Consider the following 12,806-nt stretch of genomic DNA (forward strand, 5'->3'; position numbering starts at 1 on the left):
TGAATCAGGAGGCTGCTCAATTCTTGGACAACAACATGCCACGAATGCTCTCCGTAGTCTCGCAATGTCAGAATGTTTAGAGGATATGTAGCCTAGATGTTTTGCATGTTGAACACTGATATGTCAAACAGACACAGTGTGCCTGTGTGTTAGGCCTATATTAACCTAAATTCTTCCTGAAAAAGCGGTCAAATGTAACCAATGTCTACATCTACCTATCAATTGTGAAAGACTATTCAAACAGATTGCCTAAGAACAAAATTACCAGGCCTAATAGCCTATATGCCCCAAATGTATAAATAAATACCGTCATCATTCATGCACATTTATTGGCGGTGGGGTGCTATATACGATGATGCATCGCAAATAGGCGGAACTGTGCGACAGTAGATTGAGCTGAACCACTGCAGTGTAAACCTCACAGCACAGCATATTACTTATGTACGGCTCTAGCGATCTACAGTGTTGAGGGTAAAACCGCAACAGGCATCTATTTTAACTTGGTGCTAAGTGCTGGCAGCTGGCAGTAGTAGTTCGTTGCATAAGCGCATGGGCAGACGTGTATTTGAGACCTGTAGCTGTGGAGCATCAACTCCAACGGATCTCATATCTGGAAACTTGTGACTTCATGTTCGTATTATTTACTGCGTCTTTTTGCAAGGACTTGCACGTGCATGCATAGGCTTTATCGTTGGGTCTAGATGCTACCCAAACAACTATACCCGTACAGTTCGATCAATGCGATCTAGACCATAGCAAGCCAACTTACATGGTCTGGTGATTTGTTTATGGAAGGTATCCTGGCGTACAGGCTGATATTATTTTAGTTTCAGCGCATAACTAGGCAAACATTTCGTGTGATGGGACTCTCCGCACTCTGAAGGTAAGACATGTCTGGCTACAACAGAGTGCATGGTTATGCACTTGTGATGTAATTCATGGTCTGCGATATTAATTCGATAAACCATTTATGCATGACTGATTTGTCTTGGTTTGGACGGCTCTTGGCTTCGTTACCTCACTTTTGTCTTTATACCCGAATAAGGCGAACTTGTGGAGGGTCATTTCAAGAAGCAAGCTGTGACACTAGTTATATTTTGATAGTGTGTTATTTTCCAATGGCTCTTTACATGATCTCCAAGTTGCGCAATTTAAATATGATTTATGCGCATGTGGCGCAAGAGAGGAATAGCCTAATCATGTAAACATTGCCCAGGGAGATCATTCAAGATTGACTTTGAAATTGGACGTCTATACATATCCTGAGGACATCGGGAAATGCCTTCAAAACCAGCCACGCAACCTGGTCTCAGAGCATTTGGTATTATTCTGTACATAACGCGAACAAAGGCACCCCAATGTAGTGAGTTCGAATCTCATCACGGACAATTTGAGCTATTTAGAAACTTTGCACAATACTTAGCATGTTGTCTAACCCTTCCCCTAACATTAACCCTTCCCCTAACATTAACCCTTCCCCTAACATTAACCCTTCCCCTAACATTAACCGTAACCCCTAACCATAACCCCAATGGAACAATACAGAGCAGAAGGAGCAGTACAGGTTGTCAAAAACAATTTGTTGTTTGGAGCAACTTCAAAATTAGACGTTTGGAAAATGTGGATAAACGTCTAATTCTGCAGTGAGACTGTGAGAGCTTGTTGGCATTGCCACATGTAAAGTGAGAATATGAGTGAGCAGTGGCATGTTTCTTCATGCTCTAGCAAACCACGCCTCTGTGTTTGCCACAGTAATGCCAGGGTGTGAATATTCTCACATGCCTATTGAGTGAAACAGATGGGCTATATTTGTGTATGAGACAGACCGTGTTATATTTGTACTACCGGTGATGAAGTTACCACTGCTGTTGAATATTTTTACCCTCTTTGTATCACATGCCAATTAGTGAGATACGTTACCAGCTATTGACATCGTGATATCATTGTTCAACAGAAAGAAACACCCTGTATGGTTATTCATGTATTTGAATTGCATTGTTTTAAAAAGGGGCATTGTTATGACCTGGTAATATAGCCTACACTAATATCACTCATACGTCATATTCAAGTACAGTATTAGGTATACAGCACATTTGCATGAACTATTAGGTCTAATGTTATTCATAGGCACTTTAGAGAGCTGCTCCCCACAACTGATGATGGCAAATAAGTCCCTAAACACATTGACATAAACAACAAGATCTCACGGTTTGACTTCAGATTCAGACGTTTCCCCAAACGTCAAATTTCGTTGTTGTTTATGGGTTGTCACAGTGATCAGTTGAGCCACTTGCTGGCGCATCCCATGGTTAAATTTGGGTGTTAATTCCGAATGGTTAAGTTAGGGTTAAAACAACTCCACGGTTAAATATGAGCATTAATTCCGAATTGTTAAATTAAGGGGTAAGGTTTGGACTACATAAAAAAAAAAAGATGTCTAGCACTGCAATTGAACACGTGAGCCAGAGCTTGCGGCTTACGCCAATCCACAATCCCTATCCACAACGCCATAGCACAGAGTTTCCCAACTCGGTCCTCGTGACTCCAAGGAGTGCACGTTTTGTTTCCCCCCCCTAACACGGGCGTCAAACTCATTCCATGGAAGGCCTAGTGTCTGCAGGTTTTTAGTTTTTCCGTTCATTTAAGACCTAGACAACCGAGTAAGGGGAGTTCTTTACTAAACAGTGACCTTAATTCATCAATCAAGGTAGGAGCGAAAATCCATAGACACATGGCCCTCTGGGGAATGTTTGACACGGCTGATTCAACTGATCAAAGCTTGATGATCCTTTGATTATTTTAATCAGCTGTGTAGTGTTAGGGCAAAAACCAAAATGTGCACCCCTTGGGGTCCCGAGGACCGATTTTGGGAAACTTTTCCCTAGCAAAACCCAAGCCTACTTGATGGTAATAGCGCTGACCATTGCCCCTAGTGACGGGTTTTGAAGGAATCTCCCGACGACCTCGGGACATGGATGAACGTCCAATTTCGAAGTGAATCTTGAGAAACCTGGCTGCATATGAATCAGCTATGAGTGTTGGATTACTTTCCAGTCTGTGCACTATGCTTTGTGTGGCTCCGCAGGCGGCACGGGGCGATAAAATAAAACAAGTGAGAGGTCAAACCTTTGCTCACTTTGTTTGGATATCGATCCGCTGGCATCATTACTTGGTGTCTGGAGCGCAGGCAGGGGTTGTGGGTGGCCCGACTCCACCGGCTCTGTCAGACGCTTTCTTCCAACCGCCCACAGAGCAGCGGGGATTAGGACCGGGCCGGGGTGTTCTGGCCGTTGAGTTGGTCTGCAGTGCAGCCTCACTGATTTGACCACAGTTTCTATCCCTCCCTGCTAGAATGTTGCCTGTCAGATTTAGGGCTTTGACTTGTAAGTCTGTCTGGAGGTTTTCACTAAAGCTTTTGACATGGCTCAATTGAGAAACATGGTGGGATGATGGGAATGGAGGGGATATACAGTACCAGTCAAAAGTTTGGACACACTTATCATTTCAATGGTTTTTCTTTATTTTTACTATTTTCTACATTGTAGAATAATAGTGAGGACATCAAAACTATGAAATGACACACATGGAATCATGTAGTAACCAAAAAAGTATTAAACAAATCAAAATATATTTGAGATTCTTCAAGGTAGCCCCCTTTGCCTTGATGACAGCTTTGCACACTCTTTGCATTCTCTCAACCAGCTTCATGAGGTAGTCACCTGGAATGCATTTCAATTAACAGGTGTGCCTTGTTAAAAGTTAATTTGTGGAATTTCTTTCCTTCTTAATGCGTTTGAGCCAATCAGTTGTGTTGTGACAAGGTAGGGGTGGTATACAGAAGATAGCCCTATTTGGTACTATACCAAGTCCATATTATGGTAAGAATAGCTCAAATAAGCAAAGAGAAACAACAGTCCATCATTACTTTAAGACATGAAGGTCAGTCAATCTGGAAAATTTCAAGAACTTTTAACGTTTCTTCAAGTGCAGTCGCAAACACCATCAAGCACTATGATGAAACTGGCTCTCATGGGGACCGCCACAGGAAAGGAAGACCCAGAGTTACATCTGCTGCAGAGGATAAGTTCATTAGAGTTACCAGCCTCAGATTGCAGCCTAAATAAATGCTTCACAGAGTTGAAGTAACAGACGCACTGTTCAGAGGAGACTGAGTGAATCAGGCCTTCATGGTCGAATTGCTGCAAAGAAACCACTACTAAAGGACACCAATAATAAGAAGAGACTTGCTTGGGCCAAGAAACATGAGCAATGGACATTAGACCGGTGGAAATCTGTCGTTTGGTCTGATGAGTCCAAATTTGAGATTTTTGGTTCCATCCGCCGTGTCATTGTGAGACGCAGAGTAGATGAACGGATGATCTCTGCATGTGTGGTTCCCACCGTGAAGCATGGAGGAGGCGATGTGATGTGGGGGATGCTTTGCTGGTGACACTGTCAGTGATTTATTTAGAATTCAAGGCACACTTAACCAGCATGGCTACCACAGCATTCTGCAGCGATACGCCATCCCATCTGGTTTGCGCTTAGTGGGACTATCATTTGTTTTTCAACAGGACAATGACCCAAAACACACCTCCGGGCTGTGTAAGGGCTATTTAACCAAGAACGAGAGTTATGGTGCTGCATCGGATCACCTGACCTTAACCCAATTGAGATGGTTTGGGATGAGTTGGACTGCAGAGTGGAGGAAAAGCAGCCAACAAGTGCTCAACATATGTTGGAACTCCTTCAAGACTGTTGAAAAAGCATTCCAGGTGAAGCTGGTTGAGAGAATGCCAAGAGTGTGCAAAGCTGTCATCAAGGCAAAGGGTGGTATTTTCATTTGTTTAACACTTTTTAAAATTTACTACATGATTCCATATGTGTTATTTTATAGTGTTGATGTATTCACTATTATTCTACAATGTAGAACATAGTAAAAATAAAGAAAAACCCTTGAATGAGTAGGTGTGTCCAAATGTTTGACTGGTATGTGTAGGCCTACAGGTGTTCTGAGGTCAAACCTTTATCAGCTTGTTTTGGTGTGGTTCTGTTCGTTGCATGAAGAGCTGAGCTGAATGTTGTTGATTAACTTCAGCAATTATTTGAATATTGGGTAACGTGCTGCTTACTGTGCTCTTGTTGCGTATCAGTTACTGATTGAGAGAAATGCACCATCCTGCAAAGATTATTGTATCTAGGCATATCCTGCTCGACACACCTTTAGCTACACATACTGTGCAACACGTAAAATACATAGTCCCTTCAGTAGGCCTAGCTGATCAATTAGTCCAAAATCCCAACCTAATATCTTGCATAGGCCTACTATAAAGTCAACGACATAACTATTGCACTGTGCTTGTTCAAAGGCCTGCTAGGATGAGTGTTTGTGTAACTGTCTGGATTCGAACCAGGGTCTGCTACATGATTGTTAGCCCTCTGAGCTAAAGCAGGAGCATTAGCTCGGGAGTTACCCATTGCACGAGTATGATTCACCGATGCACCCCTGTTACATTTGGAGTGAATGAGCCTGTTGTTTTGGTGTTCTACACCTCCGCAGCATGAACAAAGGAAGCCAGCTGAGGTGGGTGTGATGCACAGGTAGAAATCTGATCTCTCTCTCTCCACACAGACAGCCTCCAAGCTTTCCTCCATCCTTTCTCCTCAGGCATATTACCCTACTCCTCTCTTAAAGCTTTGTGTACATGCTTGACATTTCATTCATCTCCAGGACCAGGGAGCGACCTCACCGACCTGCGGCAACACCGCCATGCCCCAGCGCCTTGTTAGGCACGCTGAGCTTAATTAGATTCTTTGTAAAGGCCTGATTTATGCCCAAGGACTGAGATATGGTTAGAGGAGGGAAAGAGGGACTGGGGGGGAGGGAAGGGTGAGCGAGATGGAAAAAGAGAAGGGGGGGGGGGGAGAATGTACGGAGGCTGATCAGTAGGAGGTGAGAAAAAAAAAGAAGCAAAATAAATCCCAGGAGTGCAAAATAAACCAACAAAGAAACTAATTACAGGTAGCAGCTACCCAGACGCATGTAGTCGCATCACTGGGGTTACGGTTCACTGCTTCCTCTCCTCTCTACTTCACTCCCTTCTCGTTCTCTCCCTTCCTCTATCTCCTTCTTTCTCTATCTCCATGTCTCTCCAAATTACTCTCCATCTCTCTCTCTCTCTCTCTCTCTCTCCCTCCCACATGTTCCTGAGAGGAGAAATAGAGGACCTGTACAATGTCATCTTGTCAGTGCTCCTTTCACCTTAAAGGGCAAAGATGGAACACCTGGGAGGGAGCGGAGAAAGAGGGAGGGAGAAGGGTAAAAGTGTAACGGCTATAGATCAAGCAGTCTTGAATTGAAGCAGCCAGGAGAGACATAGTCAATGAGGTAGGTGGGAGAACATATTAAAATACAGTGGGTGACCCTGTGAAGTAGTCACAATTGTTTGCTTGTACTAGTGCACTGTGTAGAGCCAGTAGTTGCAACAGGTGTGAAGTATACAGTTTTCTTGTTTGAAAGAATTGACCATGCATAGAAAATGTGTTTGTACACATTTGATCATTTGTGTTTTATCACTGGATTACCTCAGTTTGTCTACATGCCCACAAAAACATTCAGAGACCTTTCTGGACAATTTCATTCCAGCGGGAGCTGAAAACATTTTTGTTACCAGATTGTTCTGGCAATTCTCACAAAGGAACTTCATTGGGAGGAGGGATGTTTAACATGCTTTTTACATTTGTATCACAAACCATTTTTGAGAGAGATCATGATGAAATTGGCAATTTTAGGCCCTTTTTAGACCTTTACATACCCCAGTAAGACCCTATGATCTGTGAACCGTACATGATACAGACATCTTGGTGTCCTTATACTCCTTATAGGTGAAATGCATATGAATTCAATCTGTTTTTGACAGCATTGCGTTTGCTTTAAACAATAGCTTTCCACACATGTTTACCCATGGAAGAATATGCATTTTTGGAGAAGTTACTTTTTGGACCCAAATACCAAAAACATTCAGGAGATTAAGGTGCTTAGTGTTAACTAATTTGGCATACCCCGCAATACCATTAGACATCCATGTCTTCATCAATGGAAAAGATAAATAGTTTTGAGTTTGATACTTAAAAGCTTACAAACAGTATTGTCAAACAATATAATTTATTGAAAAAAATAAATAATCATTAAACCTTTTTTAATGTCAATTATCCAAATTTTTTTGATATTCACATATGTTGTAGGTTAAACCACATTTCAGTTCTGACATGTTGGTGTTGTGCCTGCCATCAGTTGAGACACAACATGCTCTTGAATACAGGGTGGGTGTCATTTCAATAATAGAAATAGAATGGACCTATCCCTTCAGACAACTACAATTTAGCTGGTTACACCATTGTAATAAAAAAATGTTTTTTAAATTATTTTATTTTAATTTAATTTTACTACCACAAAGATGACCGCTGGTCCACCCACCGTCGATTGTCATCTTAAATGGTCAAGTCTATTCTATCCATCTTTATTTCAATAGGTTTCCAGTATAATTTTAAGCAGCAGATATTTCCATTCAAGTCAACATTCTCTGTGTGGACCCCCAACCATCTTTGTGGTACCATTTTGAAAGTTGAAATTTAAATTGTATTCCCATTTTAGTACATTTATCAGCCAAAACATGACACCCACCCTGTATTCAAGAGCATGTTGTGTCTCAACTGGTGGCGGACACAGCACAAAACCCTTCGATTATTTAAATTGGGGTCAACATTTTTTTAAATTTAAATTGTGTTTTTTGATAATTGATGTTAAATGTAAGTGTTTTTTTAATTTTTGGCAAACCTGTTTTGTAAGCTTTTAAATTATGTCAAATCTCAACCATTTGTCTTTTCCAGTAATGAAGACATGACTGTCTCATGGTACTGTATGGTGGGGTATGCAAAAGGGGTAAACTTTGAGCACCTTTTATGGCTTGACAGTTTTGGCATTCAGGCCCAAAAAGTCAATTTCTGAGCGTTACACACTCTTTAAAATTTTTATACAGTCGTGGCCCAAAGTTTTGAGTATGACACAAATATTAATTTTCACAAAGTTTGCTGCTTCAGTGTTTTTAGATATTTTTGTCAGATGTTACTATGGAATACTGAAGTATAATTACAAGCATAATTACAAGCCTTGTCAAAGGCTTTTATTGACAATTGCATGAAGTTGATGAAAAGAGTCAATATTTGCAGTGTTGACCCTTCTTTTTCAAGACCTCTGCAATCCACTCTGGCATGCTGTCAATTTACTTCTGGGCCACATCCTGACTGATGGCAACCCATTCTTGCATAATCAATGCTTGGAGTTTGTCAGAATTTGTGGGTTTTTGACCACAGGTTCTCAATGGGATTAAGGTCTGGGGAGTTTCCTGGCCATGGACCCAAAATATCGATGTTTTGTTCCCCGAGCCACTTAGTTATCACTTTTGCCTTATGGCAAGGTGCTCCATCAGGCTGGAAAAGGAATTGTTTGTCACCAAACTGTTCCTGGATGGTTGGGAGAAGTTGCTTTCGGAGGATGTGTTGGTACCATTCTTTATTCATGTCTGTGTTCTTAGGCAAAATTGTGAGTGAGCCCACTTCCTTGGCTGAGAAGCAACCCCACACATGAATGGTCTCAGGATGCTTTACTGTTGGCATGACACAGGACTGATGGTAGCGCTCAACATTGTCTTCTCCGGACAAGCTTTTTTTCGGATGCCCCAAACAATTTGAAAGGGTTGATTCATCAGAGAAAATGACTTTACCCCAGTCCTCAGCAGTCCAATTCCTGTACCTTTTGCAGAATATCAGTCTGTCCCTGATGTTTTTCCTGGAGAGAAGTGGCTTCTTTGCTGCCCTTGACACCAGGCCATCCTCCAAAAGTCTTCGCCTCACTGTGCGTGCAGATGCACTCGACTGCCTGTTGTCATTCCTGAGCAAGCTCTGTACTGGTGGTGCCCCGATCCCGCAGCTGAATCAACTTTAGGAGATGGTCCTGGCACTTGCTGGACTTTCTTGGGCTCCCTGAAGCCTTCTTCACAACAATTGAACCACTCTCCTTGAAGTTCTTGATGATCCGATAAATGGTTGATTTAGGTGCAATCTTACTGGCAGCAATATCCTTGCCTGTGAAGCCCTTTTTGTGCAAAGCAATGATGACGGCTTGTGTTTCCTTGCAGGGAACCACGGTTGACAGAGGAAGAACAATGATTCCAAGCACCGCCCTTTTTTTGAAGCTTCCAGTCTGTTATTCAAACTCAATCAGCATGACAGAGTGATCTCCAGCCTTGTCCTCGTCAACACTCACACCTGTGTTAATGAGAGAATCACTGACATGTCAGCTGGTCCTTTTGTTGCAGGGCTTTTGTTGCAGGACATCCAAATGACTGTGTGGAGGGGTTAGCCTACAGTCGTATGAAAAAGTTTGGGCACCCCTGACAATTTCCATGATTTCCATTTATAAATAATTGGGTGTTTGGATCAGCAATTTCATTTTGATCTATCAAATAACTAATGGACACAGTAATATTTCAGTAGTGAAATGAGGTTTATTGGTTTAACAGAAAATGTGCAATATGCATCAAAACAAAATTAGACGGGTGCATAAATTTGGGCACCCCAATAGAAACATCACATCAATATTTAGTAGAGCCTCCTTTTGCTAAAATAACAGCCTCTAGATGCTTCCCATAGCCTCTAATGAGTGTCTGGATTCTGGATGAAGGTATTTTGGACCATTCCTCCTTACAAAACATCTCCAGTTAAGTTAGGTTTGATGGTTGCTGAGCATGGACAGCCCACTTCAAATCATCCCACAGATTCTCAATGATATTCAGGTCTGGGGACTGGGATGGCCATTCCAGAACATTGTACTTGTTCCTCTGCATAAATGCCCGGGTAGATTGAGCAGTGTTTTGGGTCGTTGTCTTGTTGAAATATCCAGCGCCGGTGTAACTTCAACTTTGTGACTGATTCTTCAACATTATTCCCAAGAATCTGCTGATATTGAGTGGAATCCATCCGACCCTCAACTTTAACAAGATTCCCAGTACCGGCACTGGCCACACAGCATGACGGAACCCCCACCAAATTTTACTGTGGGTAGCAAGTGTTTTTCTTGGACCGCTGTGTTCTTTTGCCGCCATGCATAACGTCCCTTGTTATGACCAAATAACTCAATCTTTGTTTCATCAGTCCACAGCACCTTATTCCAAAATGAAGCTGGCTTGTCCAAATGTGCGTTTGCATACCTCAAGCGACTCTGTTTGTGGCGTGTGTGCAGAAAAGGCTTCTTCCGCATCACTCTCCCATACAGCTTCTCCTTGTGCAAAATGCGCTGAATTGTTGAACGATGCACAGTGACACCATCTGCAGCAAGATGATGTTGTAGGTCTTTGGAGGTGGTTTGTGGGCTGTTTTTGACCGTTCTCACCATCCTTCGCCTTTGCCTCTCCGATTATTATACTTGGCCTGCCACTTCTCGCCTTAACAAGAACTGTGCCTGTGGTCTTCCATTTCCTCACTATGTTCCTCACAGTGGACACTGACAGCTTAAATCTCTGCGATAGCTTTAAGTAGCCTTCCTCTAAACCATAATGTTGAACAATCTTTGTTTTCAGGTCATTTGAGAGTTGTTTTGAGGCCCCCATGTTGCCACTCTTCAGAGGAGAGTCAAAGAGAACAACAACTTGCAATTGGCCACCTTAAATACCTTTTCTCATGATTGGATGCACTTGTCTATGAAGTTCAAGGCTTAATGAGCTCACCAAACCAATTGTGTGTTCCAATTAATCAGTGCTAAATAGTTACAGGTATTCAAATCAACAGAATGACAAGGGTGCCCACATTTTTGCATAGCCTATTTTTCACATCTGATTTAATTTCATACAACTTAATATTGCTACACTAAAAATCTTTGTCTGGACAATACCCCAGTACTCTGCTTTTATTAGAAAATGAATGGCATGCCACTGTGATCATTTTCTGTGACGACAGAGTAAATTATTATGCAGCCTCAGAGGGGTGCCCAAACCTTTTCATACGACTGTATATGTGCGAGTGTGTTTGTGGGTTATTGTTTGAATCAGTGTTTCTCTTTATGACAAAGCACACTCTGATTTCCAATTCTGTGTGGAACCTCATGAAGCAGTTTCTGGTGGACATTACATTTCTGGCACTTGGCTTTTGGTGTACCTGTGCACCCTGGTACCTTGCATCTCCCCTTCTTTTCAGCCATAATCATCCAGTGGGCTGTGGCATCCAGGCGAATTGGAGCAGCGGGTCCTTTTCTCCTCATACTCCCCAGTAATTGTGGAACTGGGATGACCTTTCTTGCACTCCAGACTTGTTCCACTTTTGCATAGGCCTTCAGCGATGTATGACTTGAAGGTATACAGATTAATTTGTTCCTTCTTTCTCATGCCAGTGCCTTAACAATCTCTTCGGTAGAGCAGCCAGGTAGTCACGATGATCATATCCAGGAAGTGGAACACCAGCCGGTGGTACCACTTCTTTGATCTGATTTTGTTCCGGTACAGTGCAATCAGTTAGTCAAGCAGATCCACCCCACCGATATTCTTGTTGTATTCTTTCACCACAGCAGGGCAGGGGACTTTGGTGATCATCTTTCAATTGTGATCCCACATGTCAACCTCAGGGATTTTTTTTTGATGACCTCCCATCTATTCAGTATCATGGTGTCAGCTACTTGGGACACTCGGCAGGCTTTGTTCCAAAACATGCGGGTGCCTGGTAAACCAAACAATGACATGTACACCACAATACCCAGGAACTGCTCCAATGCTTTTGCCGTGAGGTTAAGTTGCTTGTTTGCGTTACATTGTATCGCATATACAGTTGAAGTCGGAAGTTTACATACACCTTAGCCAAATGCATTTAAACTCAGTTTTTCACAATTCCTGACATTTAATCAGAGTAAAAATTCCCTGTCTTAGGTCAGTTAGGATCACCACTTTATTTTAAGAATGTGAAATGTCAGAATAATAGTAGTGATTTAATTTGGCTTTTATTTTTTTCATCACATTCCCAGTGGGTCAGAAGTTTACATACACTCAATTAGTATTTGGTAGCATTGCCTTTTTAAATTGTTTAACTTTGGTCAAACATTTCCGGTAACCTTCCACAAGCTTCCCAAAATACGTTGGGTGAATTTTGGCCCATACCTCCTGACAGAGCTGGTGTAACTGAGTCAGATTTGTAGGCCTCCTTGCTCGCACATGCTTTTTCAGTTCTGCCCACACATTTTATAAAGGATTGAGGTCAAGACTTTGTGATGGCCACTCCAATACCTTGACTTTGTTGTTCTTAAGCCATTTTGCCACAACTTTGGAAGTATGCTTGGGGTCATTGTCCATTTGGAAGACCCATTTGCGACCAAGCTTTAACTTCCTGACTGATGTCTTGAGATGTTGCTTCAATATATCCACATAATGTGAAGTGCACCAGTCCCTCCTGCAGCAAAGCACCCCCACAACATGATGCTGCCATCCCCGTGCTTCACGGTTGGGATGGTGTTCCTCGACTTGCAAGCCTCCCCCTTTTTCCTCCCAACATAATTATGGCCAAACAGTAATATTTTTGTTTCATCAGACCAGACAACATTTCTCCAAAAAGTATAATCTTTGTCCCCATGTGCATTTGCAAACCATAGTCTGGCTTTTTTATGGCAGTTTTGGTGCAGTGGCTTCTTCCTTGCTGAGCGCCCTTTCAGGTTATGTCGATATAGGACTCGTTTTACTGTGGATATAGATAATTTTGTTCCTGTTTCC

Source organism: Salvelinus namaycush, chromosome 36, assembly GCF_016432855.1.
Source record: "Salvelinus namaycush isolate Seneca chromosome 36, SaNama_1.0, whole genome shotgun sequence".
NCBI classification, from domain to species: Eukaryota; Metazoa; Chordata; class Actinopteri; order Salmoniformes; family Salmonidae; genus Salvelinus; species Salvelinus namaycush.